Genomic DNA, 12672 nt, shown 5'->3' on the forward strand with positions numbered 1-12672 from the left:
CTGCGTCGACTCGGACGGTGAACTTTCGCGATTTTTACTAATAAACTCGTCGCGGTTACGCAACCGAACTTTCCGCATGATTTTTACAAGACCCACGAACACCTAACGTGCACATAAGGTCTCACTTCCGTCGTAGTTCGCTTTCCAAGAAAATATCAGAGAACATTACGACACTGCACGCGACGAGAAATGGACTTCCTTCGCACTCGGAAGTTCATTTTTTAAACATAAAAATTAAAACTGCAGGAAATTCTGAAAATTCTCTGGCGTCCGGGAGCCAAGCTAATTACTAGACATCGCATTTTATGCATTTATGAGGAAAATGGAAAGATGTAATTTCAAACAGCAACACACAACATTAGTAGAATTTAAAAATACTGTTATATTAATAGCTACGGCTGCTCTTTACTTTGCCGGACTCAAAATTTATGCCTTTCTCCTACGAATTATGATGTACTTGGTATGTAATCCAGTAGATTTGTACCCTACTCTGCGTGTCAAAAATCCAGACGAAATATCCATATGTTATTTTTAATTATTTAATTGAAACTGTTAAAGATGGAGAGAAATTTTTATATGCTTCCTGTGTCGTGTAATTAACGAAGAAAATGTTTATTTTGCATAAAGATCCGCAGTCTACTAATTACTTACGAAATTCGCGGGGAAGCTCGGTATAAATAGCACGCTAATTTAAAAAGATTACGGCTGGGAAAAAAATAGCGTGCTCTTACGAAACGTCATGATACTCCGAGGGGGACGCAGTGTGTCTGGGTTTCGCACGGTCGATTAACGAAATTAATGATTAAATTTTACTTAAATTCCAGCGGTATTAAACCGGCTCCCCTCGTTATTTCACGTCGGTGGCTCGGCATTAAAGATAATGACGGGAATGGTTAATGTAAGCCAGTCGTATTGCGAGGCGACCCCTCCGCGACAGGATAAATGACGTCGCGCGTAGGGTTACGCGAATTTCCTTCTTTTTTCGGAATTTTTTTCCCTCTAGTGTCGGGTGCGAGCGAGAAATTATTAATTCGCTAAAGATTGGTTAATGTGGCGACCGGTGCAGCCGGCCGGCCATGCCGTCGACCGAGAAATTAATTAGACTAATTAAAAGAAAATTAAAAGTGGCCAGGCCGTCTCGGGTTCCGGAGATTGGCAAAGTCGTAAGGGGTTGTAAAACTGACGTCAATTTAAATCCTGTTGTCAGCTGGCGGAAGAGTTCCTCTCGAAACGATCCCGGTACCGTACACCATGCCAATGCGAACTAATTTTAAGAACTTCCCCTCGAGAATCCTAGCCGGGGAACAAGGAGGGAAAAGCAACTCTGCCGGAAAGGAAACTTTCCTCGAGATCCTCTCCTCTCCCTTCTTTCCTAGAGAACAATACTAATTGAATTCAATTGCGGCCGGGCGAACGGCCATGTGAAACGTGCCCCTAACGGAGAGCCGGACCCGGGAAATCGGTAATCTTCGGTGACACACCAGCGTTACCAATTCCATGAATATGAAATCGCTGTTGCCGCGACATGCTGTCATTATCGCCGTGGGGGATGTTGCTCCGTCATGAATTCGGTCCGGGAAAAACGAGATGGAAAAAAATGAGGTTGTAATTTGTAAAGTTTATTGTATTAGTACGGGGCGTTTCGAAATTATATCTTCACTATAGACAGAGTTGTGCAGAATTGCAATTGAATTACTCCAGACTCCAGGTATTATAATTACGACGTAATTGAATTTCATTGTAATTCAGTAATTGTAATTTATAATTCAGATCTTCATTCAATTAAATTACATCGTAATTCAGTTACATTGTAATTTATAATTCAGATCTTTATCCAATTAAATTACAATGTAATTCATATGTGCAATTGGAGTACAATTATAAAATACTTCGTAATTAAATTACATTAATTACGAATTACGATATAATTAAATTAAAGTTAAAGAATACTAAAGTAATAGGTAAGAAGAGGTAGAAAAATCCATGTGAAGGTTTCGAACGGAAGGAATTTTAAATGTCGATAATAATCAACTTTTTATTAATGAATTTAATCGTAGAAAATTTTAGAACAACTGTTATTTTTGGTCCCTGGTACTCTATACGATGGAATAAAAAACAATGTTGGATCTCCACCATATAAATGTGTAACACCCTGTACAGGGAGATCGATAACCGATGGTACAAGCTAACTAAAAAAAGGACTAACGAAAAAAAAATATATAGAATAAAATTTTTTCATACGAAGGTCTTGAATCACGGTGGCCAATCCGCGTTATTGATTTATACCGGACTATCTGGGTTCTCTTTTTTTCCGGTCGTTCGGTCCCCTCGATATCGCACAGGTTCGAACATTCTAGGGGTCCAAGACGCGACGCGAAAAAGTATACCGTTCTAATACATGAACTCTGACCCACAGGATCTCGCTCACGTCACAGGAATATCTGTCTTCCTGGGCGAACGAGGCTTCAAAATCTCCTCCATCTGCGACACATATCCGTGGGTTCGGTTATACGGCACCTACCATATTTTACGGAAGATAATCCAGGACAGTTCATGAAAAAGTAATGTCAATGTTAAGGGAGTCAATCTCTCCAGAACATATCGTGCACCATTACCGAAAGCTTCCGTGTACTTTTCATTTTATCCTTATACATCGCTGATGCATTCTTTTTGAACTGCTTAAGCTACATAGTTGGATCAAAACCTTGGACAGTTGTAAATGTTGAACAAAATCCACGGTGTACTTTTAACAAGTCGAAACTGCTGTATCTGGGCCAATCCTGGAAATCTGCTAACCCAGATAGTTAGGTTCTCATTTGAATACGATAAATCCGGGGGAGGATTTATTGTAATTCGACATTTCGTGCTGTTACGGAAATGAGCTGATGAATAGTAAAATATACATTGATTCGGAAGCACTATTATTTCTGATTTGTTGGAATTGAAATGAACGATGTACATAATTAGACAGCGGATCTTTATGCGAAATAAAAATAAAAATGTCCCTGAATTGCAACAAACTGGAGTGAAACTAGGTAGAGAAGAATATAACAGTATTTTACGATTCTTCGAATGTTTTTACTGTTTTAAATTACACCTACTCATTGTTGTCATAAGTGCATAAAATCTGCTCTCATTCTTACGTAACAATGCAGAAGGATTCCGATGAGGATGCAACGAAACAACTATAATTCGTATTTCACGTTTTAGGAGAGTTGGGAAGAGCTTACATTAATAAATAAGCGAAGCGCGCAATGTAATGCGGTAATAATTTTCTGCGGGCCGCAATTTACTCCGCGCGAAATAATTTACTGAAACCTTAATTATCGTAACTCTCTGGCGAAACGAAGCGTCAAATTTTCTGGTGATCCGCGTGGGTTATTCCGCCATTGGTAGATGGTAATTTTTAACTTGATTTTAAGTGTTATATTTTCCGGAATGAAGAGACCTCATCGATCTTATGATTTTTCGTTTAGAATGCTGATGAGATTCGATTTTCATCTCTCTCGTTCATCTAGCTATACTGTCAGATTTTATGTTCCGTTTATATATATGTATTCAGGGTTTATGTCTGTATAAATCAACGTAATTTTCCTGTACTTTTCTTCGCGAGTAAAATGGCGGACATAATGCCGGTGCAGCTGCGCGAAACATTAACGCAGCGTTTTATCAAAACGCGGCGAATGAATTAGTATTGTTCTGCAGTCGAAGGTAATCTTTAAAGTGCGACCGAGTGAAATTCTTTTTAAAAAATTCGCTGGATTGTTCCGGCAGTTATTTCCATTCGTGAACTATTAAGAGATTTAGATTTTCATTCGAAAATCGAGGGAACTGCAACATCGAAGACGGCCATTAGCCGCGGGGAGACGTGTCTGGGATGAAGTGGAGAATGTTTTTGCGGTGGTGTGGTAATTAGGACGATTTTGCGAGGAGCTTTTATAAAGACTCGAAGATATGGTTATACCGTGGCTCGGTAACAAGCACTCGCTCGTAACCCGCTTTCAAACGTAATGGCGTATTAAAGGCCATTTAGAAGTCATTTGCAATAAGACGAAAAAGAAAAATAAAGAGGAAAAGAGAATAGAGGAGAAAAAACCAAGAGACATCTTGGGGGTGCTGGGTGCCTAAACTTTCGTAGTATATGCGCTCGCTCGCCAGTGTCCCGCAGTTGCAGACTTAAATGGTAGAAAATGGAAAAAAGAACCCAGAGGAAAAGAAAGCGAGTAAACCGGTGGGGAGAAACGAGAAAGAGAGAGAGATAGAGAGAGAGCTGGTGTCAAGAAACAGAGTTCTAGTGTGATTGTACGGACGCGGGAATGGGGCGCGCAACTAGGCACATAATAGAGCTAGAATGGCACTGCCGAGACAAAGAGCGTAAGCCCGAAACGTGCTTCTTTATTTTACGCTTTTAAAGAGACCGGGGATTAAATGTCCGAGCCACTTGTTAAGGAGGGATTCTCCATGGGCACTTGTTGTTCGGCTTGATCAAAAGCCAGCGACGCGCAGAAATTCACCGACAAATCACGCGACTTTTCTTCGCCGGACAAAACTCCGCCGAATTCTCTGGATTAATCCTGCGGAATCGGTCTCGAGGACCAATCAAGGAGGAGAAAGATTTGTCAAAGTTTTCGCAGACGTTTGTAAAATATTTATATGAGGCTAGAAACTTCCAGCTGTACGCATCTTTATGCATTTATAGTTTCCGAAAATGTTAAAAAAATACTATTATACAATATAAGATTCGACAGAATTCAGTACGGTTTTTACTTATTTTATTTATTTTAGATATTGTTCGATACCACTTTTTTCGAATTCATCAACAAAAATTGCAAATTGCATAAACATCCGCAGTCTAATAATCACAAAGTAGTTGAATCACAATGTAATTAAATCAGCACAACTCTGGACCGAACGGGAACGATCAGTGTTTAAATAATTTTTCGAAATACTTCTTTTTCGATCCGTTGTACAATATAATCGAGGCTCGAAATTGAATCCCCAAGGCGGAAAGGTTTCAAGTAATGGGATGTCGTAAAGCGAAAGAAAGTCCGAGGGTAAAATCGAATCAAAGGGGACCGATCTCGTCGCCATTACGAAAGCTCAGTGAGTTGCGAAACTTTCGGCCGGGACTTCGAAGCGATTTTCGGGATTGTTTTCAGGAACAGTCAAAAGTGTCGGCGAAAGAGAGCAAGAGGAGAGAGGGGTAGGAAAAAAAGGAAAGATTGTGTGCTAGCTGGCTAACGTCTAGTAAATCCGGGCTAATTGTCTCGGGCAACGATATCATCTCCCTTGTATTCGCAACCCCCTCTTGGCTTCTGAACTTTCGTCTTTTCCTCCCCCAGCATTTCAATCCAGCGCCCCCGTAAAGGTCTCGGAATCTCTCCGTCGCTTCCGACAGAACGCAACTTTCCTCGCCCGACGATCTCGGGATTGTCTGCATGTTCCATTTATTAAACCGTATCTGAACGGGGTCCCGCTTCTGACAATGAGCTCACGCTCATTTCACGCGTTTAATGACGCCGCTCACGGCGGCCGAACTCGAAAAGCGAAACTTTCTACGGTACCGGCTCGCCCAAAAGAAGTTTTATGCTAAAGACCCTCTCGCGACTGGTTTTGTCCGTGGGGATAAGAGTTTCCGAAGCTATGTTAAGCAGTTATTAACGAAAAACACGGACCGATCGCAGCGTGAAGAATGTGACAGAAATGTGTAGAGGCTGTCACAACGTTTCGCATCGGTCCCGGGACCGATCTGCAATTTTTCCGAGACGTAACCGAAGTTGATCGTAGCTGGCCGATACATATCTCGTTAATTTCTCGTGGCCGGAAACCATTGTTGGGAGATGCGATCGCGCACTGCGTATCTAGCGTCCCTCTATCTCTAGTAATGTCTGCGTGTGTATCTGCGGCATGGGGGGGGGGTTGTTGTTGGCCGGGCACCCTTCCATAGACAGGAAAAACAAGGGACAACGGCAATTTAGAATTGCTCGCTCGTCTGGTTTCCAGTTGCGAAGTCAGCGGGCCAGGGATGGAGGGGAGGGATTGAGCTCATCGTGGATCGCGCCTATCGCAACGAAACAATCGGAGGCCAGGGGTAAACGATCAATCGTGAAACAATACGCGGCCCGTTGCCCGGGCTTTCCGCGGCCCGAAAACTGCTTTTATCAGCCATTCGACATTTCGCAACGGAGATTTATCTCGGCCGAGGCATTGCTGCAATTTAGCCCGTTTTTTTTCAGCTTCTCTCACCTTTTATTTTTTTGTTTCCCTCCACTTCGATCGGGGACTAAATTGTCGCCATTGCCGGCGTCCGATATGCTCTATGACGGTCGGTCACGCACAATGAGATAGAAAGGGACATGCCAATTGCAGCGCCATTGCCGGAACCGGTTTCAAGTTTCATTCGCTGGAACGCAAAATTGATTCAATGCATCGGGCGTACGCCTCCAACCCCCCACCCGCACTGCGCTCCCTGTTGCACGCGGTCGGCATCATTTTTACGCGGCGAAACAACGGCACGTGTCCCGCTGTCTTGAATTTTTCCGAAGATGTATGACCGTGAACTATAATACGTTGTCAGAGTCAGGAATTATTCCCCAGCCAGAATACCCATTCGTTCAACCGAATCTGAAATCCGTCGTTTTGACGGGTCCGCTGGTTCTGGCGCTAACGGGGGGCGGGCGAAGCCTTGCACGACTGCGTTCGTTTTCCATTCGCGTGGGTGGTAGGTGTCCGGTCCAACGGCGGGACCTATATAATGAAATTGGCCGGACGAGAAACCAACAACGGGGTGTCCCTTTGATTTCGAGGCTGAACGAGGGAAGCGTCAGGATGAAAGGAACCCTCGGATAACTCGGCGGACGAGGGTAAATTTCGTGGTGGAGGGGAATAGACGGGTGCGGGGGCGATGGTAGCGGTTGGTCGTCGACGAATGAGGATAGGAAAAGAAAGAGGGAGAGAGAGAGAGAGAGTTTTCGGACCCCGTTTTCCGGCATTCTCTCGCGGCTCTACGCGTGCCCACTTGAGATAACTCTTGTTAAGCAAGCATTAATGACGCCCAATCCGAGCGCCGCTGGAGAAATGCCGATAACCACGTAGGAGGCTTCCACTCGGTTGAAGATGCTCCCGTGGAACCCTGTACCAGCCGTTGCTGACTGTAGACGTTTTGAAAACGTCGCTCGCTAAATCCCCAAACCCCTACCGCGCGCCCAGCAATAAATCCCGTTCACTCTGAAGCCGAACCATCTCGATATAATCTTTGGGAATTTCCGAGGGAAGACCCTCTCTCTCTCTCTCTCTCTCTCTCTCTCTCTCTCTCTTCCCCGCCAGCATTCACGACGATTCCGCGAGAGTTTCAGCCGAAGTTGCGGCCCTCGTTATTAGAGACGTCTCGGCGTCGCGTCGCGTCGCACGCACGACCAATCTTCCGATGAGCAAGTTCCGCGGCCCCGAAACGCGACCAACGATCCTACACATTCGCCGAACAGATAGACCGATTGCTTGTCGAACGGCGATTCAATCCCTTTCCCGAAAATATCGCGATACTCTTCGTACACTGATCGAGGTCTTCGGGGAGCAGTCGACACGCTCCCAATTCATATCTGTTCAATTTGTACCGCAGGGTAGAGTGGTCCTAACTTGAATATCTGTTTTCTTTTTATCGTCGTCTGTAATTTTTTAAATTTTCATTACGACCTTCAGGTGAGCTTTCAATTTTTCTTATTGAATTATTTCATTCGTGAAATTTCCCCACGCCGCCCCTCGGATTAGTTAATCTCTCGCAACCGAGCGAAATGAGACTGCAGTGAAATCGACTGTTCTCTCATAATTAATTGGGTTAATTGGTTTCATAAAGCACACGTCCCTCACTCCCTTCCAAAACAAACTTATATTCCGCGTCGAATCGCAGCTTCCATAAACAATTACCCGCCGACAGCAGTCGCAAAAATAAACAACCGTTTTGTTACGTTGATACAATTTGTTAAAATTGTTACAATTCTTTTTCCAAATCGACCGTGACGAGCAGAAGTTAAAATAATAAATACTAAAATGTACTTCCTTGAGAAAGTCTTAACCTGGGACCCTAACTGTTATAACCAAAACGAAAAAATAATAATCAACTTTTTATTAATGATTTTTATCGTAGAAAATTTTAGAATACCTGTTATTTTTTGGTCCCTGGTTTTAACCAGTTATTAACGAAGAACCCGGACCAATCAGAGCGACAGGGGGCGTGACCCGTCCCTCGCAGAGTCCGCTCACTGCCAGTCAACGTTTTTCGTTAATAACTCGTTAACAGAGTCGCGGAGAAGATTTTCGCAAAGGGAAAATTTGCTTCGAATCACATCAGAAATCGAGCAATTAAAAAACCTTGGTACTCGTGTCGGAATTCCAAACAGAGTCCCGTGCGAATGATCGAGAAACGACGGTGGGAACGAGGGAAAAGGTAAACTATCTACATATTCATGGGGACGGGAAATTGAAAAATTCGCCGTCGAATCCCCGGATTATAGAAGTTCAATTGTCGCGCATTATTGGAACATCGGATTCGCTGGCGCCCGGTTCCCATCGGGTTCCATCGGGCGTGCCGCTATTTCGGAAAAAGCCTGCCCCGGTAAATCCGACTGTTCCGCGTTCAGGTAATGTCACCGAGTTCTCGCGTGCTATGCGGGGCTCGAGTTATTTTACTTCGTTCGCACGGTGGCTGGCGTCGGGACGCTGCGAAGCAATAAATCAGTTTTTCCACTCCAGACGACGACGACGACGACGACGACGCCGACGACGACGTACGCCTTGTCGCTGATGCCTTCCTCCGCGCGTTGCGTTATCAGCCATGTCCTCCAGGGATGGGGATCGGAGAAGAAATAGCTGAGGAGACGAGCGGAGAAACGCGGGTGAAGGGAAAAGGGCAAAAGACATTATTCGCGCCGCGCCTTTCTTAAGCATTTTCTATGCCGCTTTCTTCCGCTGGGCTCCGCGCTTTCCATGGACCAATTACAACCTTTTATCGCTGGTCTGGCCTGGTCTTGCCCAGTCTTCTTCGTCTACTTCTTCTTCTTCTTAATACATCCGTATTTGCTGGTCTTTTTATCGATGCGCCACTCTCCCACTGCTTGCTACTTGGTGTTTGCTTCTTGTTAGTTGCCTGCACGCCTCGCCACGAACGCTATTGCATCGCGATTCAGGTTTAACTGCCCGTAATTCTGCTTCTCGCGTCATCCGGAATTGCCGCGGATATTTCACAAGGCAGGTCCGCTGTTTTTCAAGTAGAACACTTTGCGCGCGATTTAATATTGTCTTGGAATTGATGGGGTGATTCTACGCCCTCGATTTGGTGAAAATTCACGGAAAAGACATCAAAGATCACAAAGAGGTCATCAATTTCTTTATTGTATCTTGTTCTACTCATCACGAGGACCGAAAATGCAATAAAGAACCATATGCCGAAACTGAATCATTATCAAACTTTTATTATGAAACCGATTTGATACACTGAAATCGAAGCAAGAGCGACGGAATTGCGAAGAAAAGACGATAATTAACTGCGACAATTCCGGTTTTCAGCCCCGCCATTAAACCGGGGTTAGGATGCTGAGGGGCAACGTAAATTCCTAGGCCCCAATCTGAACGCAGGACAAGATTGCTTCCATTACGCAGGATGGAAGGAGGATAAAGGTGAATCGACTACCGAATGAATGAACACGCCGATCCTGTCGCGCAAGAATAGGACAATCTCGATGGCGCGGAGCAATCTTGATAAAGCAAAAGCTGCTTCGCGTGTTTCTGTCGAATAGAAGAACGCCGGAGAAGGGTGGAGGAGAAAGGCGCGGGGATGGTTGCTCCCTCGACCCGAGGATGCGAACGGAGATAGAAATACAAATGTTGTTTCTGCGTCTACGTGCCCTCTCAAATCCGAGCATATCCGAGGTTCTTACCTGGCCACTGTTACGGAATGAAACGTCGCGCGCGCGCGCACACAGGCGCGGGGTGCACAAGATTGTGCGTTCCTCCGCAAAACTGGGAATTTAATTTATTTTTCCGGTAAGCGTGCCGGCTTCTACAGATTCGGTTCAATCTCGCGGGAAAGCGAACCAGGTGCTCCGAAAAGATCAACGCTAAAATTTATTCATTTATTTGCAGTTTATTCTAACGCGGTTGCATCAACAGCGAGGTCATTAGTGACCACACGATTTACAAGAATATATTGTAAAAACGAGTTGCCAAATTTTTTTAGAATGTTTATTTAAAATGAGAAAAACGTGTCTTCAGTTTGTTGCCCCCCCACATCGTGAAAAAAGATGTTAGGGTAAAAAGAGCGAAGGAATATGAAACTAGAGGCGTCCAGCTTCAAAATGAGTCGAAATTTGTCGCCGTACGGTTATTTTTAACAAAGTTATACTTCCTATTGTAAACACGAGTTGCTAAATGTTTTAAAGAATGTTTATTTAACCAGAAAAACGTGTCTTCAGATTGTTGCCCACCACATCGTGAAAAAAGATGTTGGGGTAAAAAGAGCGAAGGATGATGAAACTAGAGGCGTCCAGCTTCAAAATGAGTCGAAATTTGACGCCGTATGATTATTTCTGACGAAGTTATTTTCCGAGGATCAAATTCGGTGTCGAATCTGTTCTTAGATCGTGGAGATGGTAACGGCAGCAATCTGTTCGTTGCGTTTCCGGAGGTGGTGTTGACGTTAATGGGGGATCCGCGGAGCGTTCTAATCGGAGGGAAAGGATTCTGGACGAGCAGACAGATCCCGCGGAATATAATCTTTAGCGGGTCTAATTAACTTGCCTTCCGCTGGTCCTTACTCCCAACCTCATCGTATTTTCTTTTGCAGCGGCAATTATACAAACTTTGAATTTCCATTGGAACGCGTTCCGGTAGTCTACCCGATCCGCCCTCGTTCCGCTTCATCCCTTCCCTACCCGATTTGGCAACAATCGCAAGGTAAGCGGATTATTTAAGGACTTTCCGTAGTGCATACTACGTAGAAACCTCCGCCGCCACTATTCACTAACACAAGTCGACATTCGTGCTGGTTTTCTGTGAGAAAACCCCACCGGTGATGGTATGCAGGCTTGCAGAGAGAAAGTGTACGAAACTGTGTCCGTGTATGTGTGTGTCTGTCTATGGCTCTGTGGGTTTGTGCGAGAGGGAGAGAGAGGGAAGAGAGAGAGAGGGAGGGAGGGTCCGGCACTTTTAGCAAAGTTCCAGATAAATCGCATTTCGTCGAATCGAGAGAAAGGGAACAAAATAAAACGTGGCTTTTATCGGCATTTTAATTACGCTCCTTCCCCGGAGCGACTTTACTCACTTTCCATAAGGAGTTGCTCAAACATGAATTTTCTTCTACCGTCGCTGCCGGTTGCGGTAGTGGCACTTACAATCACTCGCAGAATTATACGCTACGTGAAATCACTGTGGCTTTTTCGGCGATGTATAGACAGAGATCTTTTCATGAATTATTTTAGAGCAGCGTGTGTATTTGATTGATGTTGTTCAACAGTTTCAAATTTTAACAAGACTTCGACACAATTTATTAATCCGTAAGTCTCGCGTTTGATATAGTAATTTAGAAGATTAGTATACGAATATTTTTCGACTAGACGGAATCTTGTCGAAATTGATATTATGCGACCCCGCCGGAATAATGGTTCTAATAATGCAAAGCATGGCCGTTGCACAAAGGACAAAGCGTGTCAAAGCACGAAGTGCATAAAATGTAGAAAATAAGGTCGGAGTGGAACGTAAGTGCGTGAAAATATTCTGAAATCTCGGTCACCGTGTTGCGAATGTTTCGGAAAATCTCCGTTTTTCTGTAATGAATTTCATAATTCAATTCTATCGAATTTTGTGCTTTCAAAAATCCACAATGATTTCAGCTTATGGTCCTTTTCTAATAAGAATGGCCGCTGATACTTTATTGATAGCTACCACGTTTTATCTACGCCCCCTTTAGGGCTCTGTCGTACATGCTCGATAAGATTGAGACTTTGTGATTGAGAAGGTGTCGATAAAATATGAGGCGTGTCGTGTAAGCCGTTTTCCAGTGGGGAGTGATTTTTGTAGAGCAAATGGTTGGACGTGTAAAACGAAGTCAACAGAAAATGTTACATCAAGTAAAATCCTTCAATAAAAACGAGGAATATACATATATGTATACGTATAAATAAATCAAGCTGCCAGATAAATCGAAAGCACTTTTGTATCTTGAATAATTTTGTAAAGCCGGGAATTCGAAATGGATTATTTTGACCGGCAGCAGTTCCCGTGATGAACAACCATCGATAGGTTCAAGCGGAATACTAATTAACACGGGCAGTTTGTGGATGGGAACGTGAATTTTTCAGTTTTATTTTGTAGAATTATTTTTTAATTGATTCTGTGCGTACAATGTCTGGTAAATTTACTCGGTGACCGATGTACATAGGTCAGCTTCAATTTCACTGTTCAAAAATGAATAATCAATATTTCGCGACGGCCTGAATAGGAGAGTCATACACGAATTTTGCTGTACCGTTTACAATTAACTGTTCTGTTTCCACAAAAAGAGAAAATTCGGAGAATTGATTACAGGTGCACGTTTCACACAGAAACGCGCATTCGTTTGTGTACGATTTAAATAGATTTATTTCTGGAAAAGAAAATGTTACTGCACTTTTCCGTTATGAA

Source organism: Lasioglossum baleicum, chromosome 16 (genome assembly GCF_051020765.1).
Source record: "Lasioglossum baleicum chromosome 16, iyLasBale1, whole genome shotgun sequence".
NCBI classification, from domain to species: domain Eukaryota; kingdom Metazoa; phylum Arthropoda; class Insecta; order Hymenoptera; family Halictidae; genus Lasioglossum; species Lasioglossum baleicum.